We start from the raw sequence: 13,521 nt of genomic DNA on the forward strand, positions 1-13,521 counted from the left end.
GGTGTAGGTTTATGTTGTTGTACCCTAGAGCACAATCATTCAAGGTGTTAGTCAAGAATGATTGTTGTTGGTTCTTGGTTCTTGATTTTGTTTTTTTTTTTGGGTTTGTTAATGTTTTGTTTCTAGTTTTTAATGGAGGTTTGGGGTTCTTGAGAAGGTTGTTAGCTTTTGGGAAGAAGAAGAAAACAAATGTAGTAGTTGAGAGAGAGAGAGAGAGAGAGAGAGAGCCAAAATTGTTGTTTTTCAAAATTTTTGAATATTACTTCCTCAACGTTTTCATTATAATTTTCATACTTTTAAATACATCAAAAAAACAATAAGACATTCTGCCATATTGAGCAATAATTACAAAAGCATTAAAAGTAACCAACCAAGCCAAACTACCTCAACTAACTCTAATCAATATGCTGGGCATGCAAGAAACCTTCTTTAATGGGCAGTTCAGCTTGTCTGGGGCATTTGAATTTGAAAACCAACTCTATTTGACTTGAAAATTTGAGGGAAGCATTTTATAATATTGAACTGTGTTCTAGCCAAAAATTAGATAAAACAAAGTCCATTTACCCATTCAAAAATAATCAAACCCGAGGCAGTTTTGTCCAGATTTCTGGGCAACAAAACTGCACAAGGGTCAGATTGTTTAGGGCTTAACTCAGCCTTCCTAGCTCCAAATTGGGCCATTCTTTTTGTTGATGCTTCCTATGCATTTCAAGTTTATTATATCCAAAATTCAGATCCAAATTCCAAACCTTCTTCAAACAGCATCCAAGGAAGTAGACTTATATTGCTGGAAATACAATTCCAGCAACTAGACAAAAAGGCCCTAAGCTATAGTTAATGAGCTTAGGGCATTACAAAAAGGATATTGTTCTTAAACATTACAAGATAAAATAAAAATGCATAAACATAAATAATGTTTGGTCTTTGATGTTGCAAAATAAAGAGTGCAAGTGTAACCGAACTACCTTGCACATTATGGCAAGATCACCACATTTCAACACTCCTCCTTGGTGTTCTTGCTTGAAATATTGAGAAGCCTCCTCAAGGTCTCAAATATTGCTTTTGGAAGTGCCTTGGTGAAGAAATCTACAAGGTTATCTTCGGTCATGATATATTCCAAGCTTACTTCTCCATTTTCTTCAAACTCTCTCAAAGAGTGATACTTCACTGGTATGTGTTTTGTCTTTCCATGTTGAACGGGGTTCTTGGCTATTAATATGGCTGAAGTGTTGTCACATTTGATGATGGTTGAACCCTTTTGAGGATAACCAAGGTCCTCCAATAATTTCCTAAGCCAAATGCATTGATTTGCACATGTAGAGCAAGCAATGTACTCGGCTTCGGCGGTGCTTTGAGCGGTTGCTTGCTTGCTTCTTTCCATTCCATGAGAATGGTCCACTACCAAGTGAGAAAAGATACCCCGAAGTGCTCTTCATATCATCCAAGCATCTAGCCTAATCACTATCCATTAATCTCCTCACATCTTGCCTATCATACCAAACTCCAAAGTCTTGTGTTCCTTTTAAGTATCTAAGAATTCTTTTGGCACCTACAAAATGATTTTGGGATGGTGCTTGCATATATCTAGACAAAACACATGTGGCATGCATAATATCCAGTCTTGATGAACATGCATAGAGCAAACTTCCTATCATGCTTCTATATAGGGTCGGGTTTACATTTGGTGTGCCATCCTCCTTCTTGTATTTGTCTCCTTGACTCATTGGTGTTGACATTGGCTTGCATTCATCAAGGTTGAACTTTTTCACAAGATCTTTGATGTATTTCTCTTGAGATATGAAGATACCCCTAGAGCATTGCATCACTTCCACTCCAAGGAAGTAATTCATTTAATTCATTTCACCAAGGCTTGACATGTCAAACTCCTTTTCAAGTTCATTTTTCAAAACTTCAACATTCTTTTCATTTTCACCCATGACCAACAAATCATCCACATATAGTGAGATAACAATCATGCCTTTTTCATTCCTTATGTATAGTGTTGGCTCATTTGAACTCCTCCTAAACCCTTGGTAGATCAAGTAACCATCAATCTTGCCATACCAAGCCCTAGGTGCTTGCTTTAACCCGTAAAGTGCCTTGTGTAGATGATAAACTTTGTCCTCATGTCCTTGAACAATGAAGCACTCGGGTTACTTGACATAAACCTCCTCTTGAAGCACACCATTCAAGAAAGCCAACTTTACATCAAGGTGGTACACCTTCCATGACATTGAGGCCGAGATGGATAGGATGAGCCTTATGGTCTCCATTCATGCAACCGGTGCAAAAGTCTCTCCATAATCTACACCCGCTTGTTGTGCATAGCCTTTTACCACAAGCCTTGCCTTGTGCTTGCATATTGTTCCATCTGGGTTGAATTTGGTCCTAAAGATCCACTTTACACCAATTGGTTTCTTGTTTTTAGGTTTAGAAACCAAAGACCAAGTTTCATTCTTTTCTATCGTATCCATTTCGGTTTGCATGGCCTCCATCCACTCTTTCTTTTGCATAGCTTCTTGAGCATTGGTAGGATCACTCAAGGCAACATTGCACCTTTCATATATTTCGGACAATGGCCTTTCTCCTCTAACACCATCTTCAATCTCCAATTCGGCTCCAATGGTCTCAAGTGCATCCTCCTCATCATCTTCATTTTCTTCATTGTCATTGTCATTGGTTTCTTCTTCTTCATCATCCAACTGAGCATTATCTTCATGGACAAGAAGCTCCTCCTTTGTCCAATCCCAAACAGCATCTTCATCAATCCTCACATCCCTTGTTACCACAAGTTTCTTGGTTTCCAAGTTGAAAACCCTAAAACCTTTGGTAACCTCACTAAAGCCGACCAAGATGCCCACATTTGCCCTTTTTTCAAGCTTGTCTTTCATGTGTGGATGAACATGGAGAAAACAAACACTTCCAAAGATTTTTATGTTATCCAAAGATGGTTTTTCTCCATACCATATCTCATAGGGTGTCTTCGACTCATTGGCTTTGGTGTATGCTCGGTTTTGGATGTAGCTAGCCGTGTATATGGCTTCGGCCCAAAACTTCTTTGGCATGTTCTTCTCATGTATCATGCACCTTGCCATCTCCATCAATGTCCTATTTTTCCTCTCACAAACACTATTTTGTTGTGGTATGTATGGTGTTGTGAATTGATGCACCATTCCATTTTCTTTGTAAAAATCCTCCGTAGCCAAGCTTGTATATTCTCCACCATTGTCAGTTCTTAAGCACTTCATCTTTGCATTGCTTTGGGTTTCCACCATTTTCTTGAATTCCATGAACTTTTCAAGCACTTGTGACTTGGTTATTAGAAAATATACCCAACACATCCTTGAGTAGTCATCAATGAAGGTTAGGAAGTACTTACAACCTCCAATTGATAACAAACTCATCGGTCCACACACATCCAAATGGACTAGCTCAAGCTTCTCCTTAGCTCTCCATGAACCGGCTTTAGGGAATGGAAGCCATGTGGATTTTCCTAGTTGGCATACATCACATAGGCTTCTCATCTCCTCAATCTTTGGCATGTCCTTCACAATGGCATTGGTGTTTTTCATGGCACCATAGCTAGAATGCCCAAGCCTTTTCTGCCAAAGTTGAGAAATGGACTCCACTTTGGTTTTTAAGGCTTGTTCATTCTTAACTAGGTCCAATCTATAGCTTTTTTCCTTCAATGGTACCTTAAACAACTCATTACCACAAGCATCATATATAATACATCCATCTTTTGCAAAATTTAAAGCAAAGCCTCTTTCTACCAATTGTGCTACACTAAGCAAGTTTTGACACAAACTAGGAACATATAGCACATCTTTTATAATTGTACCTTCCTTGGTGTTCAAGCACACATCTCCTTTGCCTTCTACTTCCATGAACTGGCCATCATCAATCTTCACTTTGGTTTTGTAGTTTTGGTCAAGCTTCATAAAACCATCCTTTTGGAAACTCATGTGGTGTGAGCAACCACTATCCACAAGCCAACCGAGACCACTACTTGTGGCCTTAAGGTATGTGGCCACAAATAGGTTCTTGGCTTCTTCATTAACCACATTGGCTTGTTGTCTCCTTTGCTTGCATACTTTCTCAATGTGGCCTTTTCCTCCACATTTTTCACAAGATGCATCCGGCCTCCAAAAACACTTGGATGGTGGATGTCCAAGCTTCTTGCAATGAGGGCAAGGTGGATGCCCTCCTCGGTTTTGATGGCTTTGTTGTTGTTGTTGTTGATTACACCCACTTTTGTTGTTGTTTGTGTTGTTGTTGGTTGTAAAACCGGTTTGGTTGGTGTTATTGCTCTTCCTTCCTTTATTCTTCTTTTTGTTGTCATGGCCACCATAGAATGCACTCTCTATGGTCTCCTCCTTTCTAATGGCTCTCCTTTGTTCGGTTGCTTGAAGAGCATTGATGAGCTCACTCAAGGTTATTTCATTAAGATTTCTAGATTCTTCAAGGGAGAAAATCTTAGCTTCAAACCTTTCGGGTAAGCTCACCAATACTTTCTCTACTACGCTTTGATCGGTCAATTGCTCACCAAGGATCCGAATTTGATTTACCACTTTCAGCATCCTTTCTGTGAAATCCTTGACAAGCTCATTCTCCTTCATCTTCAAGGTCTCAAACTCTCTTCTTAGGTTTAAAACTTGCATTTGCCGAGTTCTAGTATTTCCATGGAACTCCTCTTGAAGCTTTATCCACACCTCTATAGCACTTGTGCATGACATTATCCTTATAAAAATGGAATCACTCATGGAGGAGTGTAAGGCAGTGAGGGCCTTGAACCCCTTAGCAACTTCGTTCTCACGCGCATTTCTTTGTGCTTGGGTTGCATTAGCTCTCAACTATTCCACTACATAACCTTCTTCTATGACTTCCCATAAACTAAAGGCTTGAAGGTAGGCTTTCATTTTTGTACTCCAAATGGAATAGTTTTGGCTCTCAAACTTAGGTGGTGTTGGGGTTGCAAAGGATTGTGAGGCCATTTGAAAAAATGGTTTTTGAAAACTTTTAAAAAATGGACACAAGAACAAGCTCTCGGGTGGTGGTGTTTTGGTGAGTTTCAACTAGCCTTTTTTGGGAGGTTATGGTTTCTGTAATGGTCTAGGTTGAAAGCTCACAAGGTCCTAAGAAATTAAACTATGCTCTGATACCATGATGGAATTTGGTGTAGGTTTATGTTGTTGTACCCTAGAGCACAATCATTCAAGGTGTTAGTTAAGAGTGATTGTTGTTGGTTCTTGGTTCTTGATTTTGTTTTTTTTTTTGGGTTTGTTAAGGTTTTGTTTCTGGTTTTTAATGGAGGTTTGGGGTTCTTGAGAAGGTTGTTAGCTTTTGGGAAGAAGAAGAAAACAAATGTAGTAGTTGAGAGAGAGATAGAAAGAGAGCCAAAATTGTTGTTTTTCAAAATTTTTGAATATTACTTCCTCAACGTTTTCATTACAATTTTCATACTTTTGAATACATCAAAAAAACAATAAGACATGCTTCCATATTGAGTAATAATTACAAAAGCATTAAAAGTAACCAACCAAGCCAAACTACCTCAACTAACTCTAATCAATGTGCTGGGCATGCAAGAAACCTTCTTTAATAGGAAGTTCAGCTTGTCTGAGGCATTTGAATTTGAAAACCAACTCCATTTGACTTGAAAATTGGAGGGAAAGCTTTTTGAATATTAAACTATGTTCTAGCCAAAAATCAGATAAAACAAAGTCCATTTACCCATTCAAAAATAATCAAACCCGAGGCAGTTTTGTCCAGATTTCTGGGCCACAAAACTGCACAAGGGTCAGATTGTTTAGGGCTTAACTCAGCCTTCCCAGCTCCAAATTGAGCCATTCTTTTTGTTGCTGCTTCCTCTACGTTTCTAGGTTATTATATCCAAAATTCAGATCCAAATCCCAAACCTTCTTCAAACGGCATCCAAGGAAGTGGACTTATGCTGCTGGAAATACAATTCCAGCAACTAGACAAAAAGGCCCTAAGCTATAGTTAATGAGCTTAGGGCATTACAAAAAGGATATTGTTCTTAAACATTACAAGATAAAATAAAAATGCATAAACATAAATAATGTTTGGTCTTTGATATTGCAAAATAAAGAGTTCAAGTGTAACCGAACTACCTTACACATTGTGGCAAGATCACCACATTTCAACAAAAATGAATGTTGAAAGTGAAAAAATCATCTAATCATTGGAATCTTTTTTCGGAGTCTATAAACTATATGTCCGGTGGTTGAATCATAACGACTTGCTTCAGTTTTGCTCAATTTCCTCGTCGTATACTTATAAAAAAGCTACTTATAGTCGTTCGTGAAACATAATCTAGAATCAGATTTTCATTATCCACTACCAAAAAAAAAAAAAAAAAAGTGGAATTAGCAACTAAGCAGTCAATGACAAAAAAATAATGGTCACTGAATGGATAAAACAGCGATCGATATTTAGTCACAGAAATGACAGTAATAGATACATGGAGAATTTTGGTTGACCTCTTATGGTGACCACAAACTTGGTCACAAATATTAATTTTCACTGACGAAAAACTATTTGGAGTTAAAAAGGCAAGGCAAGAAGCTTTCCCGCCTTTTTTTTTTTTTTTACGGGAACAAGAAGTTTCAATGACCAACCATTGTTGGTCGCTCAAAGTATTTATCAAGGACCAATATATTGATCATTAATAATATAAGCTAAATTTTTTTTTAAGGAAAAATAGCAAATAATGTTAGTACAAGGTATTCCACGACCAAATTATATTGGGTCGTCAAATGTTATATTTGTGACTGAAATATTGGTTACTGAAGAGAATTTAAAATAATAAAATATAAAAACAAATTTTATAATAGCTTTACTTTAATGTCATCAGTGACCAATTATATTCGGTGAGTAAATGCAATGGCAGGAAACCATCCACGTGCTTTTCCATTTTGGTGGAAGTGGGAACCTTGACTAAATGTAAGAAAAAGATACATGAAATTTGTAATTTGATGGTTTGAGCTACCATGTCAGTGGCTATTAAATAAGTCCAAACAGTGTTAATAATAATATTAATAAAATAATCCACCATGACAGTTTTTATTTGCAAAAATAATTTTGAAGTTTAAAAATCTTTAGGTCTTATACAAAATATTGAAATTTTAATTTTCATATAAAACCATATCTACAAATTGAATTAAATGCTCATAAAAAAATATTGAAATTCTAATTTTCTTATAAAACCATACATACAAATTGAATTAAATGCTACAATCTGACCAAAAAAATTTTAATTAAAAATATCAAAAATGATATCCAACAGTAATAAAACATTTTAATTTGCAGCAATAAATTATTAAATAACAACAACAAAAGATTTAGTATCTTACAAATGATTTTAAAAATAAAGTTTGTCAATTAATAAGCGATGCAGAGATTTTCTAAAAATTTTCCAATTGACAATTTTAAAGTAATTGTTCAAATTTTTTTCCTTCATTCCCTATAGTATATTTTTTAAGTAATCCTTTTTAAAAAGAAATATTTAATATTTACTTTCAAAAAAACAGATTTTATAATTTTTTTAGATTTTATTACATATACAGTCCTTAACCTATATCAAGCTGCATTTTGCTCCCTTCTAATTTGTACATAAGTACTTACTTGAAAATTTTTTCAATATTTTTGGATGAAATCCATTATGCACTAATGATAGTAGGCAATAGAGTTCAGGTAAAATGATAAGAAAAAAATTTAAAATCAAAGTGTGAATCATGGTATACTCAACCACCTTGTTTAAATAGATGTTTCTTAATAATTGTATACCTGATTAAATTTGTGTGAAGTAATTATGTTAACCACTGTCGACACATATAGTTTTAGTTAACAATTGATACTCTATACATAACTAATAACATTATTATATGAATATTTTATATTGAAGCATTTATCATATAAAATATCAAAAATTGACTTTTCTTTAAAAAGAAAAATTAAATGTTTACAACCTAATTGCAAATATATCCTTTTTAAGTGAAAAGCTAAAACCAATGGATGGTTTGATAACGCTCCATATAGACCAATAGATCATTTTATTTATTTTTTGCATTTTTGGTTACAATCCCCATAAAACCATTTTTGGATGGATGATCCCCATAAAACCCTTTAGATGATAAAATTGCACCGACCCTAATTCCTTTCTAAAACTCTCTCTAATAGTTATGCCACTCTCTTTGGATTGTCTCACCTCTCTGGCCTTCTTGCTGCTTCTATGACTACTTGGATAGGCATCTCTCTCAAGCTACATCTCAAGTGTGTTTCCTCTCCCAATTTCTCTCTGTGCTTTTTCTTTTCTCTATTTATTCATTTTTCTCTAAGTTGCTCATTCCATGAAATGTAGGTGAAGGATGGGTTAGTTCTTTGTTACGTATGAAAAAGAGTCAACCAGATTTAATGAGCTGATAAAGGAAGGATTGAAGGATTTATTAGGGACGTGAAAGGAAGCAAATCTGTTATTGGTAAGAGGCATCTATAACTTCTTCTTTTTTCCCTCTATGTTTGCTGTGGTGTTTTGTGAGAGACAGGTATATTGAGTGAGAGGAGTCTCTGTTCCTCTATGTTATTGGTTTTTGGCAGTGTGGTTGATATTTTCTAACAACAAAGTTCTAGAAATTTTTGCCGCATGTTGATACATAATTGCATTTTTATCTTTTTCCCTATGTTCCTAACATAGTATAATGAGTCTTCATGGATTAGAATTTTCTTGAACTGCTCTATTCCTTTTGAAAAAAACACAAGCATCGTAATTTGATTGATTGAATTTTTTTGTTTTTGAGAGATACTAAACCAAAATGTAAAAAAAGAAAAAAAAAGAGAAAAAAAAAAAGAAAAAAAAAAGGTAACCAAAATTGGGAAAAAAACTTGAGGTAAAGAAGTAAATATGGTTTTCCAACCTATAAACAAACAAGATAGTTTCTAAATTTTTACTATATTTTGGTTTTTTGGATTGGAACCTTTAAGAACTTCTAAATTGCTAAATGTTGAACAATGGACTTTGTAACCTGTCTAATAATAAACCCATAATATAGCAAAAATCTAGATGAATATCAACATATAATATTATTGCATATTAGGAATTGAATGGAGAAATCGAATTAGAATAACTCCTGTTGAATATATATAACTAATTGTTTAATTATTATTTATGATCACCTTGTGTAGGCATGGTGCATAATTTGTGGAGATTGGAATACTTATGGCATCCTCCATCTATATAGATGTATATACATATATAAATATGTGGGTTTGAGACATAGAATAAAAAGGGACTATAACATTTCCATAAGATCAGTGGTGATTGCTTCATTTATGCATATATACATGTATGTATATGTATACATATATATACGTATAACAAAATAATTGAATGATTAAGATTATTGACAATACCAATCCCTTAGATATAGCATTGATATTATTTTTTATGCTTATAGGATGGTAACATAGGGGAAACAAATATTGCCAAAATATTATTTAAATATGCCACCTAAAATATCAAGATATGTATCAGGAAAAGAGACTTTGGTTCCTAGGAGGTCTCCTACGACGACTCCAGTACAAAAAGAGACTTTGGTCCCTAGGAGGTCTCCTAGGATGATAACATCATCTAGAAAGACTCCACCTATGGAGACACCATCCCCTAGAGGTCGACAACCTATGCAAACACCATATCGTTCTAAAACACCAACACCTGGTGAGACATCAATACCTAGTGGTCCAGAGTATCTAGAAACACCAATTCCAAACATTACATCATTTAGAGGTCATTGTACTATAGATCCTATAGATGAGAGTACTGAAGATACACTTGTATCCACTAGTATGTTCGTAATCTATCATATATCTTATGTAAATTGAGAATCTATAATACATAGTATTATTAATTAACATTATTTCACTCTGTAGGTCTAACAAAGAAAAATACATGTGGCATTACTAGAGGATTGGAAATTCTTAAAACAATGCATCCAATACTAAACTTCGTGTCCAAGTAAGCAATGGAGATAGGCATGCATATAGTGACCATTGTTCTCTTTTTGCCAATCAGATTGGCATTGCTGTGTGTAACTTTGTTTCACCAAGATTGAAGGGATGGAAATATACTTCTGATGATGAAAGGAAAATTGTTTACAAACATATTGCTGTGAGTAAAACTTAGACTCATATCATTAATATACCATATCAGTATTATAATAACTAACAAGGTTTTATTTTCCTTCTGTGTATAAGGATCGGTTTGACATTGATCTTAATGATCCTCAATGGATTGAGATTGTTGAGAGGCATTGTTGTGATAGGTACAAAAACAATAGGAGTTATTGTAACAATCATTTCAAGCTGTGTAAGATGCAAGGCAAAGACCCATTGCAATGTAGACCAAAAAGACTACGATGTTAAGAAGATTGGGAGTGGTTATGTGCTCATTTTTTAGAGTCTAGAATTTTTGGTGAGTTAGAACTATTTAAACTTTTTCAAACATTTTTTAAATTCATGTTTATATCTGTATCATATTCTAAACCATTTATGTTATATATGCAGAAACATTCTAAGGTAGGGCAATGTAATAGGGCTAAAAGGCTATATAATCATCATGCTGGATGAAGATCATTTATTGCAACAAGGGTAGAGCACTGGTTTAACATTCTTCATAAATTACTTGAGAATGGATTATTATTTCTTTATTATTTTTCCATATTATGGTATTGTCGGTTCATTAAGTGCTTGGTTAGTAAAATTGCCAATTGCATTAATATCGTTGATATCTTAGTATTTACTTAGCAATTTTAAAGATAGACCTCTTGCTCATGCATCTTATGTCTATTGAAGTTTGGTTGTCATTGGATGCTTTTGGATTTTTACTAGTTTTGGTCCTTTAACAGTTTATAATATATGTCATGTATCTATAGCAGAATTGGGTTTAAGCTTAGAATTCGATGGCTTTAATGACTATTTAGTTTCATTGCCATGATAAAAAGGCAAAAAAGTCAATAGTATTAGCTAAAAGGGACATTTACTATTACTACTTTTGTTGTTCCTACAAACCGTTTATGCTTCAACTTTATTGATATTGGATTTCTACTGCCTTGTAGTTATAGTTCTTTATGATTCTATTGATTTGTTGTTACCTTTGTTTATGAGCTGTTTCTAAGCTATCAATCCTAGTGATTCATTGAAATATTGAATTGAAGTTGGAGATTATGATTATAATGTTATATAAGTGTCTATTTCTACATATATATACATACAGAAGGTTTAGTCCCAAATACAAAGGTGACTTTCCCTTTGTTTAAGCATACAAGTAAAATTATCTTTCTTTTAATTTTGTAGTCATTTCTAAATAAGCCAATTGGTGAGATTGAGTTATTCAAGAGAACACACAGGACTTAAAAAAAAGGATGGAATAATGTTATAGCTGAATCAAGATATGTAAGCTTTACTTATCACTCCTTAACTGGTTTGACATACTTGTAATATCATATAATGACATTTTTATACCTTTCATGTTGTTAGAATAAGGTGGTTCGGCTACAAGAAGCACAAACACAGCAGACATAATATGATACTTCTCATGATGATACTGCTACACTGGATATTTTGACAGAATCTAACATTCGTGCAGAGGTCCTAGGTAGAAATGCGGGATTTAGTTTTGGTGTTGGACCAGCTCCAAGAAAGAGCTACATCAGGCAGCTTAACCAACCTGCCCCTCAGTTGGCTACAGAGTTTGAAGATTACAAGGTTGAGGTAAAAAAACTTGCACAAGTTGTGGATCAATAAGCAGAACTCATTGCCAGACTTTCTACATTATTGGATGTGAGTCAGCATCCTTCAAGTTCCAGCCAGCCACCGCCTCCATCGTTGCCGCCACCACCACCACCTACTACAATGATGACTTGATGTTATGGTTTTTGCTTGTGATACGCATAGCATTAAAATTCACCTATACATAGTTTTTTGATGGTGTACATAGTTAGAATGCAAAATATTTGCATCCAGAGGTGAATTTTTAGCACTATGCACGGTTATAGACATTTGTAATCACAAGTCTTTTTGCAAAGCATGTATAGTCACAAGTGCATTGTGACATTATAGGTAATGTTCAAAACATTAGAAATCAAATTGTGTATATGTATATATAGGCGCCTTTTGATACACTACTTTATGTGTGTAGTGTAATTATATAAATGTATGCAATGACAATTATGTGTAGGCAAGGACACTACTTTATAATCCTATAATTATGACATGGATTTTGACTGAATTTGATACTATGCCCTCTCCATGGCAGTACAACATTTAACTGCAATGTTTTAAAGGTTTATGAGGTTAAACAAACTTGAGGACAAAAATGCAAACTTAAATAAGTTAATTAAGGATAAAAAATGCAAAACGAAAAATAGTTTGTGGGATTCCATCTCTCCCCTGCATGATTTTAATTTTGTTTTTTTGTGATTTTTTGTTTTACATTTTATTGTTTTCAATAACAAGAATAAACACAATAAGAAAAAAAAAAAAAAACGCCTGTTTATATTAATGTTGTTTAAACTCGAGAGGAGGCAAGCTGCATCTTCTTTATTTTGCACTAGTTTACTTTTTTTGTTTTTTTCACTAACTTTACTGTTATACTTATTTTTTAAGTAAATTATTTTTAATTTTTAATGTATTTTTTAAATGTTCACCGGCAAAATTATATGTATACATAAATATATATATATATATTTTCTTTTGTGCCTCAATGAATACTGAACTTTTGACTATGAATTTATAATAAACATATTGTGGATTATTAATTGGTTCTATGCTAGCAAAAACACTTTTAATGTAATTGATTATTATTTGTCACATCCTTTTGTCTTACTTAAAATTGTTATCATTTTTTGTTTTCACAAATTAGTGACACGATTATTACCGACATAACGTAATAATTATTTATGATTATATATTTTTTACTTTAATAATTAATTATAAAATTTGCAAATTCTTACTCCTTTAATGCTTAATTGTGAATTTTATATTTATAAGTTATTGGAAAATATTTTGATAGTACAAATAGTTTGATGGATAACATCTAACATTCACGGCCTTAGTGTAATTTTCTAACATCAAATTATAACAAACCGTATTACAAACCTTTAAGGCTTAGATGTATTATAGCATTGCTTTTATAAGTAACTATATGTATATAGAGGAATGTACTGTGTACAAATTAGGCGTTCGACACATATCAGCGATCCTTAATTGTTATTAGCTAATGGTAAATAATCACTTATTTTTATTAAAATATATAGTAAAAATAATTATTTTTTAAAATTATAATATATTTAAAATAACACAGTTTTCAACTATTGAATGATCCTTCAATTGCTAGTGCGATTTGTCAAACATATTTGTCAAATATTTTTTTATAGAATATGACCCCATATATATATATAGAGTCCGCAACTTATTTGAGATACTATATATAAAATATGTGTTTAT

The sequence above is a fragment of the Ziziphus jujuba genome, chromosome 11, assembly GCF_031755915.1.
Source record: "Ziziphus jujuba cultivar Dongzao chromosome 11, ASM3175591v1".
Classification (NCBI taxonomy): Eukaryota; Viridiplantae; Streptophyta; class Magnoliopsida; order Rosales; family Rhamnaceae; genus Ziziphus; species Ziziphus jujuba.